Source organism: Podarcis bocagei (genome assembly GCF_964188305.1).
Source record: "Podarcis bocagei genome assembly, chromosome: 18".
NCBI classification, from domain to species: Eukaryota; Metazoa; Chordata; class Lepidosauria; order Squamata; family Lacertidae; genus Podarcis; species Podarcis bocagei.
The window spans coordinates 3,748,897-3,763,984 of NC_138144.1; the positions used below are offsets into that span (position 1 = coordinate 3,748,897).

The 15,088-nt window shown below is 50.6% G+C and overlaps 1 long non-coding RNA gene across 1 annotated transcript; it reads left to right on the plus strand.

Annotated features, from left to right (window-relative positions):
• Positions 1 to 348: 348 nt before the first annotated feature.
• LOC308577817 lies at positions 349 to 10,501 on the plus strand. Its single transcript, XR_014003715.1, has 3 exons — positions 349 to 447; positions 804 to 1,041; positions 10,477 to 10,501. It is a non-coding gene; the product is annotated as an uncharacterized lncRNA (long non-coding RNA).
• The last annotated feature ends 4,587 nt before the right edge of the window (positions 10,502 to 15,088 follow it).

A 15,088-nucleotide genomic window follows, 5' to 3' on the forward strand; every position in this document is an offset into this window, starting at 1 on the left:
AGAGCATTCCACCGACGGGGAGCCACTGCAGAGAAGGCCCCGTTCTCGTGTTGCCACCCTCCGGACATCTCGAGGAGGAGACACACGAAGGAGGGCCTCAGAAGATGATCTCGGGGTCCGGGTAGGTTCATATGGAAAGAGGCAGTCCTTGAGGTATTATGGTCTTGAGCCGTTTAAGGCTTTATAGGTCAAAAACCATCACTTTGAATTGGGCCATCACACTACCTTTCCTGCACCTTCTGTTTGGGGTATTCGTTGTTTTTAATATTCTGTTGGGAGCCACCCAGAGTGGCTGGGGAAACCCCGCCGGAAGGGCGGGGTGTAAATAATAAATTATTATTATAATAATTATTGTTGTTGCATTTCGCCTTCAAAACTCAAGGTGGCGTATTCTGATAGCCACACCCCCTTCCCCATTTTATTCCCACAATGACCCTGTAAGGTACAGTGGTGCCTCGCAAGACGAAATTAATTCGTTCCGTGAGTTTTTTCGTCTAGCGAATTTTTCGTCTTGCGAAGCACGGTGTCGGAAAAGTTTTGGAAAAGCTTCAAAAATCGCCAAAAACCTCAAAAAAGGCTACCACACCACGTTCTATGAGTTGCTCCTCGAAGTCAAGTCACAACTGTATTAACGGTGTTAAGAAAAAGGAAACAAACTTGCAAAAAACGCAAGACGTTTTCGTCTTGCGAAGCAAGCCCATAGGGAAATTCGTCTTGCGAAGCAGCTCAAAAACCGCAAAACCCTTTCGTCTAGCGAGTTTTTCGTCTTGCGAGGCATTCGTCTTGCGGGGCACCACTGTAAGTCAGGCTGAGAGAAAATTGAGAGATTGTAACCATGGTTTCCCAACAAGTCCTATCCCATGGGTAGGCAAACTAAGGCCCGGGGGCCGGATCCGGCCCAATCGCCTTCTAAATCCAGCCTGCGGACGATCTGGGAATTAGCGTGTTTTTACATGAGGAGAATGTGTTCTTTTATTTAAAATGCATCTCTGGGTTATTTGTGGGGCATAGGAATTCATTCATCCCCCCCAAAAAAATATAGTCTGGCTTCCCACAAGGTCTGAGGGACAGTGGACTGGCCCCCTGCTGAAAAAGTTTGCTGGTGGCCTAGCCCAACGCTCTGACCAGTATGTCGCACCACCCAACCAGATTTCCTGGCCGTTGGATCAGATAATAGCTTGGCTGTTGATATTGCTTCAAACAAAATGGTGGTGGTGGTGGGGGGTCTCCCTTGATTCTCCATCTCCAGGCAACTTCAGCATGAAAAAATAACTGTGTTGTTTTGCTTTTAAAAAAAAGGTTGTTGGTTTTTAAAAATAAAGGTGATTTTACAAAGGCTATTTATTTATCAAGGGTGTTTTTAGGCTTCGCTGCCAGCCGCCGACAAGCAAGTGGCAGTGCCACTTTCTGGAGACATGAGTTCGGCTTGCTGTCAAGCCTTCTATATTGGATTGCCAGGGATGTGATTGCTACTCCACAAAAACCAGCGAGCTCTCCACAATTTTGGTGTAGGTGTGATTGCAGAGTGCTGTGTCCACTCAGAAGCGATAAGATGGACGTCCATGGCCATTTTTCTGTGCCAAAAAAAGTGTGATCTATTCAACAAATGTCTGTAGAGTTAAAGCTATGGTTTTCCCAGCAGTGATATATGGAAGTGAGAGCTGGACCATCCTTTTATATATACAGTGATCCGTGCGAGAAGCACGTTCACAACCCGCAGCGCTGCGCCTGCGCACGTGCAGGTCACGATTCGGCGCTTCTGTGCATGCGAAAAGCACGATTTAGCGCTTCTGCGCATGCACAAACGCCAAAACCCGAAAGTAACCAGTTCCGGTACTTCCGGGTTCGGCGCGGTGCGCAACCCGAAATCACGCAACCCAAAGCGTCTGTAACCTGAGGTATGACTGTATATAAAATAATTTTTATTGGTTTTGCAATTTAGTTTTACATTCACAAAAAGGAAGAAAAGAAAATCGAAATTTACAGAATTCTCCGAATTCTCAGACTTCCATCCTCCCTTCTCCGGGGGTCCGCTAGTAACCATGTTCAGTGCATATCATATTATCCTCCATTTAGCCACAAATCTCTGTTTTCTCCTATAGTTCTTTTCGCATTGCAAGTGTTACTTCAATCCTGCTAACCTTTTAAACTATTTACAGTGTTCTGTCAAATATATTACAATTTCCCCCCAGTCTTTGTTGAAGTTTTTAATCGTCCTGATTTCTTATTTTCCCCAGTCATTTTGGCCATCTCAGCATAGTTCATCAGTTTTACTGTCCAATCTTCTCTTGCAGGTATTGTATCGCCCTTCCATCTTTTGGCTAAGAGCATCTCAGCACCTGTAATTCCTAATAAAAAGGCTTCTTGGTTCTTTACAAAAGTTGTTTTGAACATTTTTAAAAGCTCATTATATGCCAACAAAGGTTAAAGCTCTGGTTTTCCCAGTAGTGATGTATGGAAGTGAGAGCTGGACCATCAAGAAGGCTGATCGCCAAAGAATGCTTTTGAATTCTGGTGCTGGGAGAGACTCTTGAGAGTCCCATGGACTGCAAGAAGATCAAACCTCTCCATTCTGAAGGAAATCAGCCCTGAGTGCTCACTGGAAGGACAGATCCTGAAGCTGAGGCTCCAAGACTTTGGCCACCTCAGGAGAAGAGAAGACTCCCTGGAAAAGACCCTGATGTTGGGAGAGATGGAGGGCGCAAGGAGAAGGGGACAACAGAGGACGGGATGGTGGGACAGTGTTCTCAAAGCGACCAGCATGAGTTTGACCAAACTGCGGGAGGCAGTGGAAGACAGGAGGGCCTGGCATGCTCTGGTTCAGGGGGTCACGAAGAGGCGGACACGACTAAATGACTAAACAACAACAACAACAATATATCATCTTTATTGCCTTACAGGCCCACCTCATATGACAAAAGGTGCCCACATTTTTTTCCGGCCAACCACATGCTCGTTTCCTTTCTCCTGTCCCCTTTTGTAAGCTATCTGGGGGGGGGGGGGGAAATCAAATTAAATAATAATAATAATTGGGATGAATCAACCATTCCTGACAATCAAGGGCTTGTTCTCCTAAATACAGAACTCACTAAGTGTGTGTAGAGAGGAAATTAAGGTGAAAGCAAAATTAGAGCCGCAGAGGCTCATCTGTTTTTTTGTTTTTCCTCCCCCTCCCGGGGAGCAAACCTGAGATGATGATCACTGCTAATTAGTAAATGGACAGCTGCCAGTTCCTCTCATCCTGACATCTTATCCTGCCACCTTGTCGCAAGTGACGTCATTCACCCATCCATCCCTTGCTGGCCTACGATGGGTTGCCTGCCAACCCTCCAGAGTGGGGGGAGTGTTAAGAAGACTCCCCCAGAGACAAAGCAGAGGGGGTCGCGCTCCTCTTTTCAAGCCAGCCGGAGGAGCGCTCACAGGGGGGCAGCCGGCGGTGACTCACACAGCGTTCACACAAACACATGAGCTCTTAAGGGCTGCCAGCCTCTGAAAGTTCATTAACCCTGGACACAGGTGCAGCGCTTGGAAAAGGGTGGCGGTTTGGATGTTCCTGATCTGCGTTCATTTCCCTTCCTGTTTTCTTCCAGTTATTATAATCATGTTGGCAGCTTTCTCTGGTCTGCTGGCTTTATTTAAGCCATTCTTAGGGACACGGGTGGCACTGTGGGTTAAACCACAGAGCCTAGGTCTTGCCGATCAGAAGGTCGGCAGTTCAATCCCTGCAACGAGGTGAGCTCCCGTTGCTCAGTCCCTGCTCCTGCCAACCTAGCAGTTCGTAAGCACGTCAAAGTACAAGTAGATAAATAGGTACCGCTCCGGCAGGAAGGTAAACGGCCTTTCCGTGCGCTGCTCTGGTTCGCCAGAAGCGGCTTAGTCCTGCTGGCCACATGACCCGGAAGCTGTACGCCGGCTCCCTTGGCCAATAAAGTGAGATGAGCACCGCAACCCCAGAGTCGGCCACGACTGGACCTAACGGTCAATGGTCCCTTTACCTTTTTAACTCAGGGTTGAATGTTGTTGTTCTCCGACTCTTCGTGACCCCCTGGACCAGAGGACACCAGGCCCTCCTGTCTTCCACTGCCTCCTGCAGTTTGGTCAAACTCATGCTGGAAGCTTCGAGAACACTGTCCCACCATCTTGTCCTCCGTCGTCCCCTTCTCCTTGTGCCCTCCATCTTTCCCAACATCAGGGTCTTTTCCAGGGAGTCTTCTCTTCTCATGAGGTGGCCAAAGTATTGAAGCCTCAGCTTCAGGATCTGTCCTTCCCGTGAGCACTCAGGGCTGATTTCCTTCAGAAAGGAGAGGTTTGATCTTCTTGCAGTCCATGGGGCTCTCAAGAGTCTCCTCCAGCACCAGAATTCAAAAGCATCCATTCTTCGGCGATCAGCCTTCTTTATTGTCCAGCTCTCACTTCCATACATCACTACTGGGGAAACCAGAGCTTGAACTATACGGACCTTTGTGGGCAAGGTGATGTCTCTGCTTTTGAAGATGCTGTCCAGGTTTGTCATTGCTTTTCTCCCAAGAAGCAGGCGTCTTTTAATTTCGTGGCTGCTGTCACCATCTGCAGTGATCATGGAGCCCAAGAAAGTAAAATCTCTCACTGCCTCCATTTCTTCCCCTTCTATTTGCCAGGAGGTGATGGGACCAGTGGCCATGATCTTCCTTTTTTTGATGTTGAGCTTCAGACCATATTTTGCGCTCTCCTCTTTCACCCTCATTAAAAAACTCCATGGACAAAGACAACAAGTTCGGATAGAACAGATAATTGCACCCCAAAGGCTTCCAGGAGAGGTTCTCCAGGACATTGTGGACAGCACTGGCCCTCACTGGTTGAAGACCTATGTCCTATATTTTGGAGGTGCCAGCCTATCTAAGCTTCTCCTTCCAGCTGCAAAGGGATGGCGCTATGCTGAACTCACAAACGTGAGGAAGGATAATACCTAATAAATATATTTTATTATGTATATATATATTTATTTTCTAGAGAAATAGCCCTGGCTGGCACATGTATAAAACTCTTCAAGCTTCCTACCAGAAGAATCGTCGGCGCAGCGGGGAGTTGATCTGCTACCAAATGTCACCCTGAAGCTCCGTTCTGGCAGGGGGGTGGAGAATCTGAGTGTCAGCTGTCAATCTGCTTATTGTTCAGACTTGGTCTGAGCTTTGATGCTCTTGCTCGTCTGGGAAACAAGTCGCTCCTGACTCGACCACGCCTCCTCCCCTGCAGCCACAACAGCACCTCGGTGCATAATAAAAGTGTGGCGGCGCGGCGCGGCAGGGAGCAATTAAAAATAGCATCCTGTTGAGACACCCCAGCCATGAGCAGACATCTTGACAACACAGGCAGCAGGGGGGTGGCAGGGCAGGTGGCAAAGAGAGGTATCAGCGAAGCTGCCGCGTTTCAAAACGGATGCTTATTTGTTTCTCTCCCCCCCCCTTCCCAAATTACGCAGCCATTTGCAGAGCTTTTAACAAACGGAACGGTCTGCGTGTTTATAAAAGGGCAGTTTAGCTCCGGGATCAAACTGTTCCCCCCACCCCCTGCTGAAAGCAACAAATCGGTGAACGGGGCCTGCTAGCAGCACGTCCCACCGAAAACTGGGTTTGAGAAATGACCAAGCCAGTGGCTCGGATGCTTGATGAGTGACACAGAAGGTTCACAAGCATTCCAACTTCTGAGAGGGAAAGGTTTGGTACTGGCACGTTTTTGAGAAGGATAGAAAGAGAGGAATTGCCAGGGTGGGGAATAGCACTCAGATAACACCTGAAGGAGCGTCTCCACCCCCATCGTTCTGCCCGTACACTGAGGTCCAGCTCCGAAGGGCCTTCTGGCGGTTCCCTCCCTGCGAGAAGTGAGGTTACAGGGAACCAAGCAAATGTATTCTAAAAGTCAGATCTTTGTTTATTTCCTTGACATCTGATGGGAGGGCGTTCCACAGGGCAGGTGCCACCACCAAGAAGGCCCTCTGCCTGGTTGCCTGTAACCTCGCTTCTTGGTCCCTGCTCCTGACAACCTAGCAGTTCGAAAGCACATCAAAGTGCTATATTTGCCTACGCCTGCTTCAAGTCTTCCTTCATCTTCTCGGATGGTCACCAGATCGCTGTAGGTTCCTCGTTTATCTCCCTCTCTCTCCACCTTCCCCAGATTTTCATTTGCGAGTTTCTATTCTCGAAGAGTGGAGATGTTTTGTCATAAATAAATAAATTAAAAACACAACCCCCAGTGGATGTTGGCAGTGTGGGAGCAATTAATCATCCCGTTTTTCAATTACCGTGTGCTTTAAATAACGCCGGCGGCAATCGAGAGGCTTATATTTAAAGGCTCGCGTTGACTTTGGAGGCACCTCTGAGACTGCTCCTCTCCGCATGAAATCAACACCTAATTCCTGGCTCAGGGCGCCGCCTCGCTCTGTGGCGAAGGCGAACAGCAGTCCCTTCCAGCTTTGAAACCCAGAATAGCTCCACGCATGGCTGTGCATCTGCGAGTCTCCATATGGACTAGCACCATGCCCATCTGCCTGGCAACATGTTCCCTCGTTCACTCTCCTCCCAGCCGGCTTTGGCTGGGCTTCCCCAGGGAGGGTGGGAGAGAAGAAGTGTCGCTTGCCCAGACTCTGAATTCGGCAACGAATAAATGTGGCCATTCTTGGTTTGGGGAAGAGAATGAAGACCTCTCTCCAGCAGTGCAGTCATAAGTAAAGGTAAAGGGACCCCTGACCATTAGGTCCAGTCGTGACCGACTCTGGGGTTGTGGCGCTCATCTCGCTTTATTGGCCGAGGGAGCCAGCATACAGCTTCCGGGTCATGTGGCCAGCAGGACTAAGCCGCTTCTGGCGAACCAGAGCAGCGCACGGAAATGCCGTTTACCTTCCCGCCGGAGTGGTACCTATTTATCTACTTGCACTTTGACGTGCTTTTGAACTGCTAGGTTGGCAGGAGCAGGGACCGAGCAACAGGAGCTCACCCCGTTGCGGGGATTCGAACCGCTGACCTTCTGATTGGCAAGTCCTAGGCTCTGTGGTTTAACCCACAGCGCCACCCGCATCCCATTTGAGACTCCTTAGGGTAGTCATAAAGCGGGATATCAAATCCAAACTCTTCTTCTTACATTTCTTGAGGCACCAGGAAAAAACCTTTCGCTATAGCCTTGGGCTGTTTAACATTCTACGGCCTTTTAAATGTGTTTTGTGGGAAGGGGGGGGCGATGCTGGTTTCTTTCATTTGGTTGCATGTTTTGTGTTCCCGTTTTGTTTTTTTCATGCCGTGACCCACCCTGCCACCTTCGGCTGACGTGTAAATCTAATACAGTGGTACCTCTGGTTATGAACTTAATTCGTTCCGGAGGTCCGTTCTCAACTCGAAACCGTTCTTAACCTGAGGCTTGCATTCGCCAATGGGTCCACCTCTGGCGCGCAATTTCCACCCACATCCCGGAGCAAAGTTCGCAACCAGGAGACCTACGTCCGGGTTAGCGGAGCTTGTAACCCGAAGCGTTTGCAAGGAGAACAGTTCGTATTACTGTAAGTAATCATCTGGTTAGGGACGCGGGTGGCGCTGTGGTCTAAACCACAGAGCCTAGGACTTGCCGATCAGAAGGTCGGCGGTTCGAATCCCCGCAATGACGGGGTGAGCTCCCGTTGTTCGGTCCCTGCTCCTGCCCACCTAGCAGTTCGAAAGCACACCAGTGCAAGTAGATAAATAGGTACCGCTCTGGTGGGAAGGTAAACGGCGTTTCCATGCGCTGCTCTGGTTTCGCCAGAAGCGGCTTAGTCCTGCTGGCCGCATGACCCGGAAGCTGTCTGCGGACAAACGCTGGCTCCCTCGGCCTATAGAGCGAGATGAGCGCAGAACCCCAGAGTCGTCCGCAACTGGACCTAATGGTCAGGGGTCCCTTACCTTTAATCATCTGGTTGGCCACTGTGAGGACAGGGTTTTGGGCTGGATCAGCCCCCTTCTGGCTTGATCCCACAGCCAAGCTTTTCTGACTTTGCCTGCCTCCTTCACTCTCCTTTGTGGCGGCACATTGTACAACTCCTCACCTTCAACTCGGGGGTGGGGGGTGGAATCAGATCAAATGATATTTTGATTATTATTTCGGTCAGGCCCAAAAAGAGAGGAGAAGGCAAAGTTGCATCCCGTTGCTTAGCAACACATCCCAGGGGCTAGAGGCTTTTCAGACCTCCCATTCGTTGCTTTTGATGTTTAGTTGGTGGGAAATATTGGGGGGGGGGAGAGGAGGAGGTCGTGTGTGTGAGGGAAGGCAGAAAGGTCCATTGGGAGGTATGCATTTCTTGAGAGTTGGAGAGAAATTCCTGGCCTTGCTAAACAGCTTTCCTGAGCCCTTGTCTTCATCTTTCCCACCGCACTCCTCTCAAACTTTTATTGGGTTCAATTCTGTCCCCACTCCCAATGAGGTGTTAATAGGACCCTCCAATAAAAGGAAGGGGGGGAGCTTTTGGGATATGCTCAAACTTCCTGACAACTCACCTTCATTTTTTTCTTTTCGTAGGATCATACAAGGCGTGACCGGGAAGTTCGGTGAAACCGGACAGCGAGAAATATCTGAACATTCAATGGGCATCGGAAACCCACAAAATGCTCACAATTGTGTACAGAGGTGAAGCCGTAACTCAAAAGACAGCGTACGAGTGATTTAAGCATTTATGTAGAGGGCGGCAAACCATCAAAGACGACCCTCAGTCTGGCAGACCGTCGGCAAGCAGACCGTCGGCAAATGTCAACAGAGTCTGCTTGTTATTGATGTGGGATCGGCGTTTGTCCGTCTGAATGATGGCGGAAGAATTGCATATTCCGTGCGAAATCGTTCCTGAGGTTATTGAGTTGTCCCACCCTCCGTATTCTCCCGATCTGGCGTCACCGTATTTCTTTCTGTTTCCAGAGCTGAAATCCGGACTGAAAGAGCACAGATTTCCCCAACATTTCACACGTTCAAGCCGCTGCGACGAGGGAACTGGAAGCAGCACGGAAAGAGGACTTCTCCAGAGGTTTCCAACAGTTCTACAAACGTTGACAACGGTGCGTTGTATCAGAGGGGGCCTACTTTGAAGACCTGTTGTCATGGTCTGGTCTACGGGCGATCGAAGTCCCGGCTGAGGACATCGGAACCGGGGGCAAGATGGCAGGGTGGGAGCAGGAATGAGAGTCCAAAAGCCAGGGGTTTGAGGGTTGGGAAGCAGGGAGTCATGAAGACAAGGGTCCGAGGGTCAGGAAGCAAGAAGTCACAAAGTCAAGGGTCCGAGGAGCGAGGAGTCACAAAGTCAAGGGTCCGAGGGTTGACAAGCAAGGAGCAGGAGTCACGAAGCCAAGGGTCTGAGGAGTGAGGAGTCACAAAGTCAAGGGTCTGAGGGTCGAGGAGCAAGGAGTCATGAAGTCAGGGGTCCGAGGGTCGAAGGAGCAAGGAGTCATGAAGTCAAGGGTCTGAGGGTCGAGGAGCAAGGAGTCATGAAGTCAGGGGTCCGAGGGTTGAAGGAGCAAGGAGTCATGAAGTCAAGGGTCCGAGGGTCGAGGAGCAAGGAGTCTCGAAGTCAGGGGTCCGAGGGTCGAGGAGCAAGGAGTCATGAAGTCAGGGGTCCGAGGGTCGAAGGAGCAAGGAGTCACAAAGTCAAGGGTCCGAGGGTCGAGAAGCAAGGAGTCTCGAAGTCAGGGGTCCGAGGGTTGAGGAGCAAGGAGTCACGGAGTCAAGGGTCCGAGGTTCGAGAAGCAAGGAGTCACGAAGTCAAGGGTCCGAGGGTCGAGGAGCAAGGAGTCACAAAGTCAAGGGTCCGAGGGTCAAGGAGCAAGGAGTCACGAAGTCAAGGGTCCGAGGGTCGAGGAGCAGGAAGTCACGAAGTCAAAAGTGAGGAACCACCCCAGAAAAGGCCCTGCACTCGTGTCGCCATCCTCCAGGCCTCTCACGGAGGAGGTACACGAAGAAGGGCCTCAGAGGATTTGGGAACAGTGCTGTGCGGCAGCTGAGAGCGACAGGCTTTCATCGCTAGAGACCGATCCATTCCCGCCCCTAAGGGACCTCTGCCCCTTCAGTTTTTGTTTTGGGTAATCAGATCATCGACCGGTGCCGTTGTTCTGTTCCTGAATCAGGCTTCGCGTTTGATATCACCGCCTTCCCTTTTTGTTAGCAACGGTTTCCCCTGCCCGCTTTGCCTTTCATTAAAATGGTATTTTCTGAATTTTCACCAACCTAGTAATTTATCTCTGCGCGGAGATACAATGACCTAGGCGGGGTGGGGATAAAGTTGCCAGCTTTCCTCCGCGTTCAAAAAATAATCGCTCAAAGCATGAGTAGGCAAACTAAGGCCTGGGGGCTGGATCCGGCCCAATCGCCTTCTAAATCCGGTCTGCGGACGGTCCGGGAATCAGCGTGTTTTTACATGAGTATAATGTGTGATTTGATTTAAAATGCATCTCTGTGTTATTTGTGGGGCATAGGAATTTGTTCATTTTCTTTTCAAAGTATAGTCCGGCCCCCCACAAGGTCTGAGGGACAGTGGACTGGCCCCGTGCTAAACAAGTTTGCTGACCCCTGGCTCAAAGAGCGACAGAGAGAGAAATCGTGGCAGCCCATGTGTTTGTAAAAGACGTTGCAAAGAGGCTGGACATCATTGTTGACCCCTGCTGTGAATCAGGGGGGCTGCGAGTAAACTGGAGTTGACTGGTCGCTTCATCATGGCTTCCGCCTTGGCAACCGCAGAAAAGGTTAGGCCAGTTAGAAAGGATCCAGAGAGGAATGACCGCAGAGACAAGAAACACACAAACAGCACAACCGGACGCCTTCCTCTGCCCCTGCTGCAACAAAACATGTCTCTCCCGCATCGGTCTCTACAGCCACAGCAAATAACCCAGAGAAAGGACGCATTCTACTCATGTAAAAACACCCCGATTCCCGGACCGTCCGTGGTCCAGATTGAGAAGGTGATTGGCCGGATCTGGCCCCCGGGCCTTAGTTTGCATACCTATGTTCTAAGCCCAGGGGTCAGCAAACTTTTTCAGCAGGGGGCCGGTCCGCTGTCCCTCAGACCTTGGGGGGGGGGGCGGACTATATTTTGGAAAAAAATTAAATGAACAAAGAGATGCATTTTAAATAAAAGCACACATTCTACTCATGTCAAAGCATGCTGCTTCGCGGACCGTCTGCAGTCCAGATTTAGAAGGCGATTGGGTCAGATCCGGCCCCCGGGCCTTAGTTTGCCTACTCATGTCCTAAGCGAAGGTTTCCCATGTCATAGAATCCTAGAGTTGGAAGAGACCACAAGGGCCATCGAGTCCAACCCCCTGCCAAGCAGGAAACACCATCAGAGCACTCCTGACATATGGTTGTCAAGCCTCTGCTTAAAGACCTCCAAAAGAGGAGACTCCACCACACTCCTTGGCAGCAAATTCCACTGTCAAACAGCTCTTACTGTCAGGAAGTTCTTCCTAATGTTTAGGTGGAATCTTCTTTCTTGTAGTTTGGATCCATTGCTCTGTGTCCGCTTCTCTGGAGCAGCAGAAAACAACCTTTCTCCCTCCTCTATGTGACATCCTTTTATATATTGGAACATGGCTATCATATCACCCCTGAACCTCCTCTTCTCCAGGCTAAACATGCCCAGCTCCCTTAGCCGTTCCTCATAAGGCATCGTTTCCAGGCCTTTGACCATTTTGGTTGCCCTCCTCTGGACACGTTCCAGTTTGTCAGTGTCCTTCTTGAATTGTGGTGCCCAGAACTGGACACAGTACTCCAGGTGAGGTCTGACCAGAGCAGAATACAGTGGCACTATTACTTCCCTTGATCTAGATGCTATACTCCTATTGATGCAGCCCAGAATTGCATTGGCTTTTTTAGCTGCCGCGTCACACTGTTGGCTCATGTCAAGTTTGTGGTCAACCAAGACTCCTAGATCCTTTTCCCATGTCCTCTTCCTCTCCCCATCAGCTCCTTTCTTAAATCACGTCCTTATCACAGAGGAGAGGGCTTTCGATGGCAGTCACGACTTGCTGGAAGCCCCTTGAGCCGTTCTCACCCAATTTCGCACAGGTATCTAGTTGGCCCTCGTGAGAGCATGCAGGCCTATCTTTGGCCAGATCCAGCATGCTCTTCTTACCTTCTAGTGTAGCCAGAGCAATAATAAATAATAATAATTTATTATTTATACCCCGCCCACCTGGCTGAGTCTCCCCAGCCACTCTGGGCGGCTCCCAATCAAGTCTTAAAAACAATATAGCGTTAAATATTAAAAACTTCCCTGAACAGGGCTGCCTTCAGATGTCTTTTAAAGATAGGATAGCTGCTTATTTCCTTCACATCTGATGGGAGGGCTTTCCACAGGGCGGGCGCCACCACCGAGAAGGCCCTCTGCCTGGTTTCCTGCAACCTCACTTCTCGCAATAAGGGAACCGCCAGAAGGCCCTCGGCGCTGGACCTCAGTGTCCAGGTAGAACGATGGGGGTGGAGACGCTCCTTCAGGTATACAGTACGGAGGCCGTTTAGGGCTTTAAAGGTCAGCACCAACACTTTGAATTGTGCTCGGAAACGTACTGGGAACCAATGTAGGTCTTTCAAGACCGGTGTTATGTGGTCCTGGCGGCCACTCCCAGTCACCAGTCTAGCTGCTGCATTCTGGATTAATTGCAGTTTCCGGGTCACCTTCAAAGGTAGCCCCACGTAGAGTGCATTGCAGTAGTCCAAGCGGGAGATAACCAGAGCATGCACCACTCTGGAGAGACCGTCTGCGGGCAGGGAGGGTCTCATCCTGCATACCAGATGGAGCTGTTAGACAGCCGTCCTGGACACAGAAATGACCTGCGCCTCCATGGACAGCTGTGAGTCCAAAATGACTCCCAGGCTGCACACCTGGTCCTTCAGGGACACAGTTACCCCATTCAGGACCAGAGAGTCCCCCACACCCGCCCACCCCCTGTCCCCCAGAAACAGTCCTTCTATCTTGTCAGGATTCAACCTCAATCTGTTAACCGCCATCCATCCTCCAACTGCCTCCAGGCACTCAACAACGGCTCTCTTTGTTCCCTGGGCAAAAACACGGCAACATCAGCTCCCAGCTACGCTGGCGCTTCAGGTTTGGGGATTTCAATAACAAGATAAGGGGGATTTGCAGCTGAGCCGCCAGGATTTTCTTCCAGTGGCTTAAAATTACCTGTGGGGGAATAAAAAAAGCCTGTGGTCTGTTGTATCACACTGGCTGCTCATGGACTGAGCTCACCCCGTCAACTCGGACAGGGTGGTGTGTGTGTTTTCTTATTTTGCAGGGTCTAGAGAATACCACGGCAGTCTGAATTTCATCTAGGTTTTCTCTCTGCAAAACCTAGCCCTCTCCCCCCATCCGGTCTCTGTCACTGAGCTGATCTGAAGCCGTCTGAAGTTGGGGAGCAGGAAGTATGTTTCCGAGCACAGTTCAAAGTGTTGGTGCTGACCTTTAAAGCCCTAAACGGCCTCGGTCCAGTAGACCTGAAGGAGTGTCTCCACCCCCATCGTTCTGCCCGGACACTGAGGTCCAGCTCCGAGGGCCTTCTGGCGGTTCCCTCATGGCGAGAAGCCAAGTCACAGGGAACCAGGCAGAGGGCCTTCTCGGTGGTGGCGCCCACCCTGTGGAACGCCCTCCCACCAGATGTCAAGGAAATAAACAGCTATCTGACTTTTAGAAGACATCTGAAGGCAGCCCTGTTTAGGGAAGCTTTTAATGTTTGATGCATTACTGTACAGTGGTACCTCGGGTTAAGAACTTAATTCGGTCTGGAGGTCTGTTCTTAACCTGAAACTGTTCTTAACCTGAGGTATCACTTTAGCTAATGGGGCCTTCCGCTGCTGCTGCCGTGCCGCTGCCGCACTATTTCTGTTCTCATCCTGAAGCAAAGTTCTTAACCCGAGGAACTATTTCTGGGTTAGCAGAGTCTGTAACCTAAAGCATCTGTAACCTGAAGAGTCTGTAACCCAGGGTACCACTGTATTTTAATATTCTTTTGGAAGCCGCACAGAGTGGCTGGGAAAGCTCAGCCAGATGGGCGGGGTAAAAATAATAAACAACAAAATATTAAAATACAGCAATCCATCAAACATTAAAAGCTTCCCTAAACAGGGCTGCCTTCAGATGTCTTCTAAAAGTCTGGTAGTTGTTGTTGTCTTTGACATCTGGTGGGAGGGTGTTCCACAGGGAGGGTGCCACCACCGAGAAGGCCCTCTGCCTGGTTCCCTGTAACTTGGCTTCTCGCAGCGAGGGAACCGCCAGAAGGCCCTCAGCGCCAAGGAGAGTCTCGAGGACCAGAGAGAGAGCTGCGTTTGGCCCCCAGGCCTGAACCCCCCCCCCGAAGTCTGACACACAGCCAGGTCCGGACCTGAAACCCCCGTCTGACTCCATACCTTCTAAGTGCCCCCGTTTTCCAGGGACAGTACCGGAATCACAGGAGCCGTCCCGGTTTCTGATTTCATCTCCCCAATGCCCCAAGCCATGTTCACATGCGCACCAGCAAACTGGGCCACTCGTAGACCCCTGCTGGCAAACTTCTCCCCCTATCCGTCTCCTGCCTTTTGAAACACACGCCTCCCCCCGTCGCTGCCGTCCGTCTTCTGCCTGTTTTTAGAGAACCGATTTGAGGCTCCCGCTGTGCTCTGGCGAGGAAAACAGAAGTTAATTGAATCTGCGCCACCGCCCCCTGCAAGTCCTTGCCGTGCCGTCGAGACGTAAAAAAGTAGCTCCTCTTCACAGCGACCTGCTGGCTACGGAGGTCTCGGAGAACTCCCTTCGACACCCAAATTGCAGGAAGGTCGCCTCAGTCGAAATTGCTTCCCTGCTCTTTTTTCCAGGACGGGGGCTGCATTGAATTCTGGGCAGCTTTTTTGCAAACCTGTTTTGGTTTACAAACGGACCTCCGGAATGGATTATGGTTGTAAGCCAAGGCACCACTGTACAGTCGTACCTTGAATCCCGGACGCCTTGCGAGTCAAATGTTTTGGCTCCCGAACCCAGAAGTGAGTGTTCTGGTTTGCGAATGTTCTTTGCAACCCGAATGTCCGACGCAGCTTCCAATTGGCTGCAGGAGCGTCTTGCAGCCAATCAGAAGCCGCGCTTTGG